The sequence below is a fragment of the Dysidea avara genome, chromosome 14 (assembly GCF_963678975.1).
Source record: "Dysidea avara chromosome 14, odDysAvar1.4, whole genome shotgun sequence".
Taxonomy (NCBI): Eukaryota; Metazoa; Porifera; class Demospongiae; order Dictyoceratida; family Dysideidae; genus Dysidea; species Dysidea avara.
In genome coordinates this window covers 845,323-860,317 of record NC_089285.1, presented here as the reverse complement: position 1 = coordinate 860,317, position 14,995 = coordinate 845,323, and the positions used below count along the sequence as shown (strand labels likewise).

The following is a 14,995-nucleotide window of genomic DNA, read 5'->3' as shown; positions in this document are numbered from 1 at the left end:
TTAGAAAGTTCAGCTTCAAACAAATCTCCCTGTAGAGAGATCAGCTAGAAGAAGTTACCTTGTAGAGAGTGAAGCTACAAACAAATCATCCTATTGAAAGATCAGCTAGAAGTCACCTTGTAGAAAGTTCAGTTACAAAGAAACCACCATGTAGAGAGTTCAGCTACAAACTAGTCACCTTGTAGAGACATCAGCTAGAAAAGTTACCTTGTAGAGAGTTCAGCTACAAAGATACCATTCTGTAAAGAGCTCAGCTGCAAACAAATCACCTGTACAGAATTCAGCTACAAACAAATCACCCTGTAGAGAGATCAGCTAGAAGAAATTACCTTGTAGATAGTTCAGCTATAAACAAATCACCCTGTAGAAAGATCAGTTACTTTGTAGAGAGTTCAGCTACAAAGAAACAGTAAAGAGCTCAGCTGCAAACAAACCACCTGTACAGAATTCAGCTACAAACAAATCTCCCTGTAGAGAGATCAGCTAGAAGAAATTACCTCGTAGAGAGTTCAGCTAAAAACAAATCACCTGTAGAGAGTTCAGCTACAAACAAATCTCCCTGTAGAGAGATCAGCTAGAAGAAGTTACCTTGTAGAGAGTGAATCTACAAACAAATCACCCTATTGAAAAATCAGCTAGAAGAAGTCACCTTGTAGAAAGTTCAGTTACAAAAAGAAACCACCATGTAGAGAGTTCGGCTACAAACTAGTCACCTTGTAGAGACATCAGCTAGAAAAGTTACCTTGTAGAGAGTTCAGCTACAAAGAAACCATTCTGTAAAGAGTTCAGCTACAAACAAACCATCATGTAGAGAGTTCAGCTGCAAACAAATCACCCTGTAGTGAGTTCAGCTACGAAAGGATCACCCTGTAGAGAGTTCAGCTAGAAACAAGTCATCCTGTAGAGAGATCAGCTAGAAGAAGCTACCTTGTAGAGAGTTCAGCTACAAAGAAAGCACCATGTAGAGAGTTCAGCTGCAAACAAAATCGAATTGTAGAGTTTAGCTACCAAGAAATCACCCTGTAGAGAGTTCAGCTAGAAACAAGTTATCCTGTAAAGAGATCAGCTAGAAGAGGTTACCTTGTAGAGTGTTCAGCTTTGAACAAACCATCATGTAGAAAGTTCAGCTGCAAACAAATCACCCTACAGAGAGTGCAGCTATGAGAAGATCGCCCTATAGAGAGTTCAGCTAGAAGAAGTCACCTTGTAGAGAATTCAGCTGCAAAGAAACCACCATGTAGATAGTTCAGCTGTAAACAAATCATCCTGTAGAGAGTTCAGCTACAAACAGATCACCCAGTAGAGTTCAGCTAGAAACAAGTCACCCTGCAGAGAGATCAGCTAGAAACAAGTCATCCTGTAGAGAGACCAGCTAGAACAAATCACTTTGTATGTAGAAAGTTCAGCTCCAAAAAAAATCACCCTGTAGATACGTCAGCTACAAACAAATCTCCCTGTAGAGAGATCAGCTAGAAGAAGTTACCTTGTGGAGAGTTCAGCTACTAAGAAACCATCATGTAGAGAGTTCAGCTGCAAACAGATCACCTGTAGAGAGTTCAGCTACAAACAAATCTCCCTGTAGAAAGGTCAGCTAGAAGAAGTCACCTTGTAGAGAGTTCAACAATTCTCCCTGTAGAGAGATCAGCTAGAAGAAGTTACCTTGTGGAGAGTTCAGCTACAAAGAAACTATCATGTAGAGAGTTCAGCTGCAAACAAATCACCTGTAGAGAGTTCAGCTACAAACAAATCTCTCTGTAGAGAGATCAGCTAGAAGAAGTTACCTTGTAGAGAGTTCAGCTACAAAGAAACCATCATGTAGAGAGTTCAGCTACAAACAAATCTCCCTGTAGAAAGGTCAGCTAGAAGCAGTCACCTTGTAGAGAATTCAGCTACAAAGTACCATCATGTAGAGAGTTCAGCTGCAAACAAATCACCTGTATAGAGTTCAGCTACAAACAAATCTCCCTGTAGAGAGATCAGCTAGAAGAAGTTACCTTGTAGAGAGTTCAGCTACAAAGAAACCATCATGTAGAGAGTTCAGCTACAAAGTACCATCATGTAGAGAATTCAGCTGCAAACAAATCACCTTGTAGAGTGTTCAGCTACAAACAATTCTCCCTGTAGAGAGATCAGCTAGAAGAAGTTACCTTGTGGAGAGTTCAGCTACAAAGAAACTATCATGTAGAGAGTTCAGCTGCAAACAAATCACCTGTAGAGAGTTCAGCTACAAACAAATCTCTCTGTAGAGAGATCAGCTAGAAGAAGTTACCTTGTAGAGAGTTCAGCTACAAAGAAACCATCATGTAGAGAGTTCAGCTACAAACAAATCTCCCTGTAGAAAGGTCAGCTAGAAGCAGTCACCTTGTAGAGAGTTCAGCTACAAAGTACCATCATGTAGAGAGTTCAGCTGCAAACAAATCACCTGTATAGAGTTCAGCTACAAACAAATCTCCCTGTAGAGAGATCAGCTAGAAGAAGTTACCTTGTAGAGAGTTCAGCTACAAAGAAACCATCATGTAGAGAGTTCAGCTACAAAGTACCATCATGTAGAGAATTCAGCTGCAAACAAATCACCTTGTAGAGTGTTCAGCTACAAACAATTCTCCCTGTAGAGAGATCAGCTAGAAGAAGTTACCTTGTGGAGAGTTCAGCTACAAAGAAACTATCATGTAGAGAGTTCAGCTGCAAACAAATCACCTGTAGAGAGTTCAGCTACAAACAAATCTCTCTGTAGAGAGATCAGCTAGAAGAAGTTACCTTGTAGAGAGTTCAGCTACAAAGAAACCATCATGTAGAGAGTTCAGCTACAAACAAATCTCCCTGTAGAAAGGTCAGCTAGAAGCAGTCACCTTGTAGAGAATTCAGCTACAAAGTACCATCATGTAGAGAGTTCAGCTGCAAACAAATCACCTGTATAGAGTTCAGCTACAAACAAATCTCCCTGTAGAGAGATCAGCTAGAAGAAGTTACCTTGTAGAGAGTTCAGCTACAAAGAAACCATCATGTAGAGAGTTCAGCTACAAAGTACCATCATGTAGAGAATTCAGCTGCAAACAAATCACCTTGTAGAGTGTTCAGCTACAAAGAAACTATCATGTAGAGAGTTCAGCTGCAAACAAATCACCTGTAGAGAGTTCAGCTACAAACAAATCTCTCTGTAGAGAGATCAGCTAGAAGAAGTTACCTTGTAGAGAGTTCAGCTACAAAGAAACCATCATGTAGAGAGTTCAGCTACAAACAAATCTCCCTGTAGAAAGGTCAGCTAGAAGCAGTCACCTTGTAGAGAGTTCAGCTACAAAGTACCATCATGTAGAGAGTTCAGCTGCAAACAAATCACCTGTATAGAGTTCAGCTACAAACAAATCTCCCTGTAGAGAGATCAGCTAGAAGAAGTTACCTTGTAGAGAGTTCAGCTACAAAGAAACCATCATGTAGAGAGTTCAGCTACAAAGTACCATCATGTAGAGAATTCAGCTGCAAACAAATCTCCCTTTAGAGAGATCAGCTAGAAGAAGTTTCCTTGTAGAGAGTTCAGCTACAAACAAATCACCCTGTAGAAAGATCAGCTAGAAGAAGTTACCTTGTGGACAGTTCAGCTACAAAGAAACCATCATGTAGAGAGTTCAGCTACAAACAAATCACCCTGTAGAAAGATCAGCTAGGAGAAATTACCTTGTAGAGAGTTCAGTTACAAAGAAACCACCATGTAGAGAGTTCAGCTGCAAAGAAATCACCCTGTGGAAAATTCAGCCACAAATAAATTGCCCTGTAGAAAGATCAGTTAGAAGAAGTTACCTTGTAGAGAGTTCAGCTACAAAGAAACCATTCTGTAAAGAGCTCAGCTGCAAACAAATCACCTGCACAGAATTCAGCTACAAACAAATCACCCTATAGAAAGATCAGCTAGAAGAGGTTACCTTGTAGATTGTTCAGCTACAAACAATTCACCCTGTAGAGAGAGCAGCAAGAAGAAGTCACTTTGTAGAGTGTTCAGTTACAAAGAAACCACCATGGAGAGTTCTGTAATAAATATATGTATTAGATATATAATTTGTACATTTACTGATAAAATCAAAAATATTTTAAGTACATCTGCTTCATCTTTTCTTCTTCCTGTGGTAAAGAAGAAAAGACAGGTTTAAGAAGTCCCAGAGCCGGCCTATGGCTGGCTTTGGGGTATACAAATACAAAAAGAAGTGAAATCTAACCCAAAACAGCCAAGCTGTAAAAAAAGTGTGCGGCCCTCAAAAAGGCTATGGTGAAAAAAGATGTGAAATCCAAGGTGGCGGCCAAGAAATGGCTGTGATGGTAGGTTAATGGTAAAAATTTTAATAACGGCAATTTAAGTGAATTTTTTGCCAAGACCAAGAGGCAATTGTCGTTATTAAAATTTTTACCATTAACCTATCATCACAGTCATTTCTTGGTCGCCACCTTGGATTTCACATCTTTTTTCACCATAGCCTTTTTGAGGTCCGCACACTTTTTTTACAGCTTGGCTGTTTTGGGTTAGATACAAGTATACAGAAAAATTTGGAATTTTCAACTAGAGTAGGGACCATAGCACATCGATAAAAAGTATAGAAACAAGCCGGAGTAGTGGACGATCTTAAATCACAGTTAAACAATAAGAAGTGTCATATCCCTACTGTGCATTAGATACCACGGTCGAGTGTTTGTTTCGTTATTTTGGGGGGGCGTAGCTGTGAAATGAGGGGCTGCGTCGAGTTGTGGAGCTATGAGAAGAAGTGCAAAACTGCGGGTGGGCAGTGGTAAAACAGTTAAAGGTAACGGGGTAGCTGTACCTGTTGAATGGCTTGATATTTTTCCTGTAGGTTTTGAGGAGTACGGTTAGTATATAGGCGACAAATACCAGCGACGGTTGAGTTAATACGAGAAAGGTAGTTAAGGAGAAACGGGCGAAACCGGTTTTTGGAGGGGGAAAGGGGGTGGGTGACGTATGGCGCAAGAGGGAAAGGGGGCGTGGTGCGCATGTGTGGTGAACACGTGTGTAGTTTAAAAATGTTGGATCACGAGATCAAAGGAAGAAGGTCTCCGTGTGTATATAGTGTAACATAAGTGTAGTATAGTATTAGGGTCTTGTCAATCATTGGCGTATGGTGATGGTAGCTTGGGGCATTCGTCCATGTGTTCTCCTTCGATAAAAGTGAGGGGATAGGCTGTGTGTGTTTATACAGCGGGCTTTAAATGGGGGATTTGAGTTGATTTAGTGTTATTGTGTTTTGTTTTCTTTATGTAGTGTTTCTGCCTTATATAATTCAACCCTCTTCCGTTCCTTGAAACAAGGTGAGGAGATAATGTGTGTTTTTGTGGTGTGCTTTGAATGGGGATCTATTCTACAAGGTGTTACTGTTTGTTTTGCCTAATGTAATTGATGTCATTTTCATCCTTAGAAGGATGTTGGATTATATCAGTTGGGAACTCTCTCTAGTAGATGTCCCGTTGTACCAGTTAGGAACTCACTCTAGTAGTTGACCCGTTATACCAGTTAGGAACTCACTCTAGTAATTCTTAAGTTAGCTGTAGGGTATGGGTTGAGCCTATGTTAGAGGGATTGGGTTGGCTAAGTGTGTAAATTAGGTGCTTTTAGTGGCTTACCCATTCTGCGAATTAGGAGAGGCGCAAAAGATACTGGACTCCCTCTAGTGGTTGGCCCCCTATACCAGTTAGGAGCTCACTCTAGTAGTTGGCCCGTTATACCAGTTAGGAACTCACTCTAGTAGTTAACCCGTTATACCAGTTAGGAACTCACTCTAGTAGTTGACACGTTATACCAGTTAGGAACTCACTCTAGTAATTCTTAATTTAGCTGTAGGGTATGGGTTAAGCCTTTGTTAGAGGGATTGGGTTGGCTAAGTGTGTGAATTAGGTGCTTTTAGTGGTTTACTCATTCTGCGAATTAGGAGAGGCGCAAAAGATACTGGACTCCCTCTAGTGGTTGGCCCCCTATACCAGTTAGGAGCTCACTCTATTTAGTTGGTCCGTTATACCAGTTAGGAACTCACTCTAGTAGTTGACCCGTTATACCAGTTAGGAACTCACTCTAGTAATTCTTAAGTTAGCTGTAGGGTATGGGTTAAGCCTATGTTAGAGGGATTGGGTTGGCTAAGTGTGTAAATTAGGTGCTTTTAGTGGCTTACCCATTTTGCGAATTAGGAGAGGTACAAAAGATACTGAACTCCCTCTAGTGGTTGCCCCGTTATACCAGTTGGGAAGCTCCCTCTAGTTGTTTGCCCAGTGCACGGAGTAGGAACTCACTCTAGTGGTTGACCTATTTTCCAGATTGGGAGAAATGTGTAGTGGCTCTCTGAGGTAGGGGTAGGTTTGGGTTGGGTTTATATTTCGTTGTATATGGAACTGAAAGTGTATTACTTATGGTTATGTATTTCCCTGTAGCTTATCTTACTCCCAGTGTACTGTGGGATTCCAAGGAGCTGCATTATTCCCGAGTTTCCTTCCTTCCTTCCTTCCTTGCAACCCTCTTCCTTCCCTAGGGTGATTCCTCTGCATTTTGGAAAAGTTTGGAGTAGCATTCGCTGTTACTGATCTTGTTCAGTGGTTTCAAACATGGACAATTTATGGTCTATGCAAGGAGTTCTGCAGAAAGCCTATTATGACCTCTTAAGGAGAGTCTGCCTACTCGCCATTAAGGAGCTTGTCTTGTTACGGTGAGTTGCAGTAGTCAGTATTTGTTATTGTGTTGGGCTAAAAGTGGGGATTTTTAGTTATATTGTATATATATATGTATACTGTGTGACGGTAGTGCGAATGGGAGATACTTCATAGTTTATCGGGTGTTGAGAGATATGATGATACAATTGAATAACAGTGTGTAGGAGGTGAGGGGAAACATTGTGCCTCTCTATTGCAGACAGGGTGTTGAATCAGTCAGACATTGAGTCTGTGTGGGTACTGACATTGTATTCTTTGTACCCAGACATTGCGTCTGTCGTCAGTGTGTGCTGGGACGGAGGTCTCCAGCGGTTGGATGTACATTGTGGTTGGGAGTCATGTAGTGGGTATGGAACGGGAGGGCAGGTTGTTGAATTTTTGCCATATTGATAAGTTGCAAGTGTTCCGCAAATGAACGTCTTAGGGTTGTGTGTGTATGGTCAATGAATTGGATGTTGCACTGTTTACATGTTACTAGGTAGATGACATTTGTGCTGAGACAATGCAACTGTTCTCTAATAGGATGGGACCTGTTTGTGTTGGAACTTTTGGCAAGTGTGTCGAGGGGTGGTAGTTTGGCTTTAAACAAGTGGGTCTTAATGCTTCTGTTGGTACGGGGTGCAAACATGGGGGTGGATCTGACTTTGTTAGAGAGACTGTTCATTCTTCTTATTTTGGGCCAGTATTTTCTGATGATTTGGGTGGCTTTTAGAGTAGTGGGGGTGTATCTTGCTGAGAATACAGTTCTGGAGGAGGCTTTCTTGACAGTAGTCTTATTAAGTAGTAGGTCTCTGTCTTTGAAATGTATTTTGTTGATGAATTTTTTAATGTAGTTAAGCAAATAGCCTCTTCTAGTCATTTGTGTTGTATATTTGTTCACAAAATGACTGAACGTCTCTCTCCTTGAATTGGTTCTGAGTAGACGTTTTGTTTCTCCTATGATGATACCCTTTTTGGTGCTCTCTGGATGGTAGGATTGGGCCTGCACTTGCAGTTGAGGGTTGGTGGGCTTAATGTGGGTTTGAAGGTCGAGATTGTGTGTGGTGGAAAATTGGGGCCCTTATAGATGTCAACATCAAGGAATGTGATTCTTTCTCTGTTGTATTCTGCTGTGAATTTGATTGTGGGGTGGGCTTGGTTCAAGTCCCTGATAAAGTTTAGTAGGTTAGCTTCCGTGTCATCTGTTATTATGAGTACATCATCAATGTATCTCTTGTAAAAACAGATGTTGAGGGATGATTTTGAAAGAATATTGTGTTCTATGAAGATGTTTGCATAGGCTACAGCCATCTTTGTACCCATGGCGACACCATTGATTTGTTTGTACACCTGATTGTTAAATTCAAAGGTGTTGTTTTGCAGGACCAACTCTATGAATGTGACAAGTGCCTCTGTTGGAGGTTGCTCATATTGTAGGTTTTCTGTGGTGAGAAGGGCATGTCTGCATGCCTCAACTCCCTCTTTGAGGTATACACGTGTATAAAGATTTAACATCCACAGTAACCAGCCAGCTGTCCTCTGGGACGCTGAGTGAGCATAGGTTGTTGATGAGTTGGTTAGTGTCCTGGAGATAGGATGGTAGGGTACGCATGGAGTGTTGTAGCCAGTAGTCTAAGAACTGGGATAGGTTCTCAGTAGGGCTGTTGCAACTAGACACGATTGGGCGGATTCTCATTGGATTTTTGTGTATTTTCAAAAGGGAGTAGAATCGTGCTAGTCTGACCGTTTCCGGTGGCAGACAAAACCTATACATCTCTTCAGTTAGGAAGCCCTTTGTTTTGAATTGATTGAGAAGTGATTTGTTCACAGAAGTGCCCTGTTGGGTCTCCCTCTAGTTGGTTGTAGGTGAGGGGGTCTTGGAGATGGCCTTCATTGTTTTTAATGTAGTCCCATCTGTTCTGTATGACTATCGAACTGCCCTTGTCCCCATGGTTGATCACAATGTCCTTGTTATTTTTAAGTGCTATCAGTGCTGCCCTTTCCTGTTTGGTTAGATTTGGATCTATAGTTTGTGTGGGTAGGTCCCAGAGGTCTTGCCTGATTTCATCCAAAAGGCCTTCCGTTAAAGGGGGTAGGAGGTATGTTGGTGTGTGTAAGGTGTTTTGTGGAGCCCTGAAAAATGGTGATTTTGTTGTTGTTGTTTTTGTAGGGATTGTATTGTTTGATCTCTGAAGTTTTGTGCGAAATGCATCAAAACCTGACAAAAGTTCTTTACGGCTGATGTCTCTAGCCGTTGGTATAAAGTTCAAACCCTTGGATAGAAGGGATTCTTCTGCTGCAGATAGATTGATGTCAGAGAGGTTGGTTATGATATTTGTTTTATGTTTACAAAGGGAACAGTTGTACTTATTACAGGTATATAGATAATTAGCGTGATTATTACATAGTTTGGTATATCTGCGTTTGGTCTTTAGATGATGTTTAGTCCTTATCGTTTGTGGTGGTGTTGTCGTTGGTAAGGGTGTTGGTGACGTCGCTCCCTCCTTTTGGAGGGAGTTGATGGGTTTTTTGGCCTCTTCTGGGCGGGGAGTCCACTGGTCTGGCTTTTTTGTTTATTCTATTCAGGATGGCCCTGTCTGCATCATTTCTGATGGACGTTGTAAGATCTAGTAGTTGTTGTTCAATGCTCGGTACAGTTTCTCTGTATTTGAGCACGATGTCATTGTGGGCTTGATCAGCCAGTCCCTTCGCCTTTTGTAGGATTTGTTGTTCCAGTCCATTGTGATGGTTAAATAGGATCTTAGTTAGCTCTATGCTGCATTGGTTTTGAGCTGCTTGCCACTGTGTTTGGATTTCCGGATCAATGGGCTCTGGTAGGCCCAGGGGGATGCTGATGGTACATCCCTTGGGTGTTCTGCTCTCTTGTAGTAAGGATTGGAGGTTGTGAGAGATCACGATGGTCTTGACTCTCTCCATCTGGGCTTTCCTTAGGTTGGTAGCTAAGGATTTCAGTAGGGCTTTCGCCTCATCCTCAGGTGAAGCAACACCAAACAAAGAAGCAGAGGACCCTTGGGTCCCAGCAGTACACATGTTGTTGTTTATAGAGGGGGTGGTGGCCTCGAACCTTTGAGATGGTGTGGGTTTTTTAAGCTCCAGGAGAGCATGGAGGCGGCGTTTGCCTTCCTCTTCCGGGAAAAAGTTGTTCTGGGCATGCTGGGACTCCGGTATTACGGACACATCCGGTACTACTGACAGATCTACACGTCTGAGGAAGTCTTCATCAAGTATTTTGTCGTCAGACAGGTCATAGTGTTGGTGGCTCATCCTGCTTTGGGCATGGTGGAGAAAATATTTTTATTTGGGGTGTAAATAATATAGTGTGTAGTGTAGTGTAGTGTAGTGTAGTGTAGTGTAGTGTAGTGTAGTGTAGTGTAACTGTAGTCAATGTGATAAGATTTGCTGGCAGTGTCACGAATGTGTACACTGGCAGTATATTGGCACTTAAAGTCACAACACGGTGTTTCACCCTACTTGGGTCTCGTCAGGTAACAGTACCAACAAGGTGTATATCACCTAGCATTGTAGGTGTAGAAAAATCACTTGTTGAAGTAAATGGGACGATGCCCAGGGATGTAGAGAAAAACAAAAATAAAAACCAAAAAAGCCAAAATAAAAAAAAATAAAAATTTTTTGTGTGTGTGTTGTGGTTATTGTTTGGTACGTAGTGTTACTAGAATGGTAGTTAAAAATATTGTTTTGTTTTATTTGTAAGGGTGGAAACATTCATATGTTCTAACAGGTCAAAAAAGAAAGAAAAAAAGGGGCCTAATGGACAATTAGTGTTTCTGCTCTACTGGAGGTTGTGGATGGGGAGAAAGGGGGTGGTTGTGAAGAGCAGGACTGCTAATGGAAAACTTAAAAACAATGTTGTAGGTCTTGAAGCAATAAATGTAATTATTGAAATGTTGTGGTTGTTAAACTATTTATATGTTTGCGGAAGTACCTTGAGTTTGCTCGGGATGGGGTGGGGTTCGTTGGTATCCGGTCGAGTGTTTGTTTCGTTATTTTGGGGGGGCGTAGCTGTGAAATGAGGGGCTGCGTCGAGTTGTGGAGCTATGAGAAGAAGTGCAAAACTGCGGGTGGGCAGTGGTAAAACAGTTAAAGGTAACGGGATAGCTGTACCTGTTGAATGGCTTGACATTTTTCCTGTAGGTTTTGAGGAGTACGGTTAGTATATAGGCGACAAATACCAGCGACGATTGAGTTAATACGAGAAAGGTAGTTAAGGAGAAACGGGCGAAACCGGTTTTTGGAGGGGGAAAGGGGGTGGGTGACGTATGGCGCAAGAGGGAAAGGGGGCGTGGTGCGCATGTGTGGTGAACACGTGTGTAGTTTAAAAATGTTGGATCACGAGATCAAAGGAAGAAGGTCTCCGTGTGTATATAGTGTAACATAAGTGTAGTATAGTATTAGGGTCTTGTCAATCATTGGCGTATGGTGATGGTAGCTTGGGGCATTCTAGTAAGCAGCACAGCACCGCAATGGCGATCCGGACACGTGAACTTGCAGCTTCGAGTGGCAGTGGCCCCTCCAGCTACGCGCCCATTGCACAAGCAATAGAAAAGCTATCAGATGGAGAGATGCAACGCTTGAGACGAAAATTTGAAGTAGCTTATGTAATTGCCACAAAATCTTCCCTTTCTGAAATATCCAGTATTCTGTCAACTGGATCAGCTCAAAGTTTCAACAGTGTTCAAGTTTCTCCTCCAGAACAGTTCAATTTCAATCGACCAGAACATTGGCTCAAATGGGCACAAAGATCCGAGCGTTTCCGATGTGCATCAGGCTTAACAGACAAAGACAAAGCTGTCCAGGTCCATACTCTCATATATTCTATGGGAGACAAAGCCGACGACATTCTGAAGTCCTTTAGGCTATCGGAAGATGACCTAAAGAAGTATGACACAGTCAAAGGGAAATTTGATGGCCACTTTGTAAAGAAACACAGATAATTTCATTACCGCCTTGTATGGATTAGTTGAACACTGCAACTAAGGGAATTTACAGAATGAAATTATAAGGGATCGAATTGTAGCTGGGGATACGTGACAGAAAACTATCAGAAAGGCTACAGCTAGAGGCTGAGCTGACTTTAGAAAAAGCAATCACCATAGTGAGACTGTTAAGAAGCAACAAAGCACTCTCTGTCAAGACAAACTTGGTATCAATACTGAAGCCTCTGTAGATGCAATTGGCAAATATGCTGCACCATTATAGTGGTAAGACATCACATGCCTTACTGCAGCTGTTATGTGGTTGAAGTACACCAGAGGGTTGGCAATGGTACATTTATGGTCACTCCCTTGGGTTGTAAGAATGTATACTATCTCCTGGCAACCAAGTGACTGTTATTGTTGATAGCATGCCAGCTCAGCCTTTAGGCTCCTTCTTTATGCTTTGATGGGACACTGCGTCCCGACAAATTGCATTATGGTCAGACATCTATGCAATTTGACTGGATTTTGTCCGGCGTCCGGATGTTATCATAAACTCTGAATGTGGCCACTACAAAACTCCCTGCAAGTCTACCAGACGTGTAGCAAATGTGTACCATCAGAATCCTTCAGATGATGACTCCTCCGATGACAATTTATTGGAGTTGTCACTGACCATTGTAGCCCAGCATGGACTGTGTCACTCACAATGAATGATCACAAGACTGAGTTTACTATTGATACGGGGGCTGATGTGACCGTGATTTCTGAACAGTTGTGCAAACAAATTGGGTGTCCCCATCAAGCCAGTTCATACACACTGTGCAGCCCAGACCATCAAACACTTCCAGTAGTTCGAAAGGACATTGTTACACTAACAGTTGAGACGACCACTACTTGGAAGACCAGCAATTGTGACCCGATTTTCGAAAAGGCACTTTTCTCGCACGTTTCAAAAACTCGAGAAATGAGCGATTGAATTTTTCCGAAAAAACTCTGCCACCCTATTTATTGCAGATACAGGTGCATACAAGCCTAATCTATTATACTGCAAAGTTTTAGCTTCGTGGGTGCAGTACATTTAAAGATACAATGCAAAATATTGGACCATGTACATATAAGACAAAAGACGTAACACGGAATCACATACAAATTACCCATGACGGTCTCTCACGAATAAACGATACAAGTCACGAAGAGTTTGAGGCACTTATTGGAGAATATTTTGATGATGACGAAAGTGACGTAGAGTCAGAATGCGGTAAGGAATCCATTAAATTATTTATACAATTCACACACAAATTCAACAGGATATGATGCTAATGAATATGAATACATTGATGAAGAAGCGGGTAACAGTGAAGGTATTACAACATACATAAAACAACATGATAGTACAAGTTTAAAATAGGTCTTTTGAAGAGGAGATTCGACTCAACTTTATCCCAGTGATTGATGACACACCATCACATAGAAGTGTAACGATGTCTCCTGCCAGCCCACTGCTTCAGCCGTGTCTGACAACTAGCAATAATGTATCGTCTTTTGACAGCAGTCAGGAATCTCTATCTCCAATTCACTTAGGCGGAAGTCAGCTGATTATGAGCTCTCTTGAGTCTCCATGTGTTCCACAGCAGTCAAACAGCAATGACATGGTGTCTACTGGTAGTGAGCTGATAACTAGCACTCTTGATACACCAGTCACCAACAGCAGTAGCAGTGCCCCTGGTCCATCTTCAGCAAGAAAAAGAAGAATTGATATTAGTGACAGAAACATTTCACCACAAACACCACCTGCAGGAGGTATTCTAGTAGACGAAAAGGAAAATGCACTTTGCAAAAAAATCACTGAAAATACCTGTGGTTGTAAAAATATCAATGGTATACCATGTAGCACACAGTTTAGTGCTGAGTACATCATCGAAATGAGAGCACAAGCTTATCTGCTGACACATGATGAGCTTGACATGGTCATCCTGGGGTCGTTGATGACAACAATGAACAGGAGTGAGAATATTACTGATGGTAGACACAAGCCTAAAAAGCGAGAGAGAGATTACTCTGACTACACACAACCACCTCTCAGTTTGTAGTTACCTTTGGCTTTCTCTACGGCATTGGTTTCTGTTACAAAGTAGGATCTCGCTTAGACACACTACACTCGTCACAATCTTAAGGGCAGAAGTATATGTGTATCCCTATACAGGCTATCAGTACCTATATGTGTTGATTGATACAAAGCATGTGTATATGTGTGCATGTACATGTCCATCACTGTTACACCATTCCCTCTCTTCTAAGAAGACGTCCCGTCTTTAACACAATTCAGTGCCATAAAGTCATTAAATCTGATAGGTGGCCGATGTTCTCTTCTAGGATATGTACTACTTGGGACTCCGCTATTTGGTACCACAGATGGCAGCATAGCTGTTGCTGTGTCTGCTTCATTTGGTCCAACTGGTAGTTCCTCATCATCATAGTCTATGATTTGTAAGTTCTGTCCAACAGGAGATAACTCTGTTTGCTGGGTGTCTTCTGATGGTACATTCTGCAAGTCTGTGACTTCTTGTCCATCAATTTGTTCCTTATTCAGATGGATATTCGGAGGACATAGATTTAGTCTGTCAAAGTGTACAATTTTCCTGTTTCTTCTTCCTTGCAATTGTTTGATTCTATAGTTGGCATCCGATAATTTTTTGACAACTTTGTATGGTCCAGACCATGGGTGGTATAATTTCTTATTGACCCCTCTTTTACTTAAGGGAGAATGTAGCCACAGAAAATCACCTTTCTTGTAGGGCTTCCCATGGACTTTCTTATCATATAGTTCCTTCAGTCTAAGATGGCTTGATAGTGAGTGGCTCCGTGTAAGAGCAAATGCGCTGTCAAGTTGCTTACGCAGATTGGCTGCATACTGATTTACAGAGTGTGCACTGGAGGTTGGTGCTCCATACATAACATCTGCCGGGACCCTGGCTTGCCGGCCAAACATTAGAAAAAATGGGGTGTACCCGGTTGAAGCCTGAACACTTGTATTGTAGGCCATGAAGACCTTCCTTACATGCTTCTCCCAATCTAGCAGATTGTCTTTAGCACAAGCTGCTAACATGGCTAACATTGTTTGGTTAAATCTCTCGACAAGTCCATCACTTTGGGGATGGTAAGGGGTTGTTCGAGTTTTATGAATGTGCAACAGCTTGCAAACCTCACTCAGTAGCTGTGATTCGAATTGTCTCCCCTGATCGGAATGCAGCTGTTCTGGGCAGAAAATCTCAAAAACACTTCAACTAGTTTTTCTGCTACTGTACGAGCTTCTTGGTTAGGTACTGGTATGGCTTCCATCCAACGGGAAAAATAGTCTCCAACAA

At 41.9% G+C, this 14,995-nt stretch overlaps 1 long non-coding RNA gene across 2 annotated transcripts; it reads left to right on the top strand.

Annotated features, from left to right (window-relative positions):
• The first annotated feature begins 5,031 nt into the window (after positions 1–5,031).
• On the top strand, positions 5,032–10,885 carry LOC136245019 (uncharacterized). Of its 2 annotated transcripts, XR_010695694.1 has the most exons (5): positions 5,032–5,167; positions 5,261–5,307; positions 6,418–6,689; positions 8,843–8,993; positions 10,433–10,885. It is a non-coding gene; the product is annotated as an uncharacterized lncRNA (long non-coding RNA). The 2 variants fall into 2 exon arrangements; XR_010695693.1 differs by having other exon boundaries at positions 5,070–5,307.
• Positions 10,886–14,995: the final 4,110 nt, after the last annotated feature.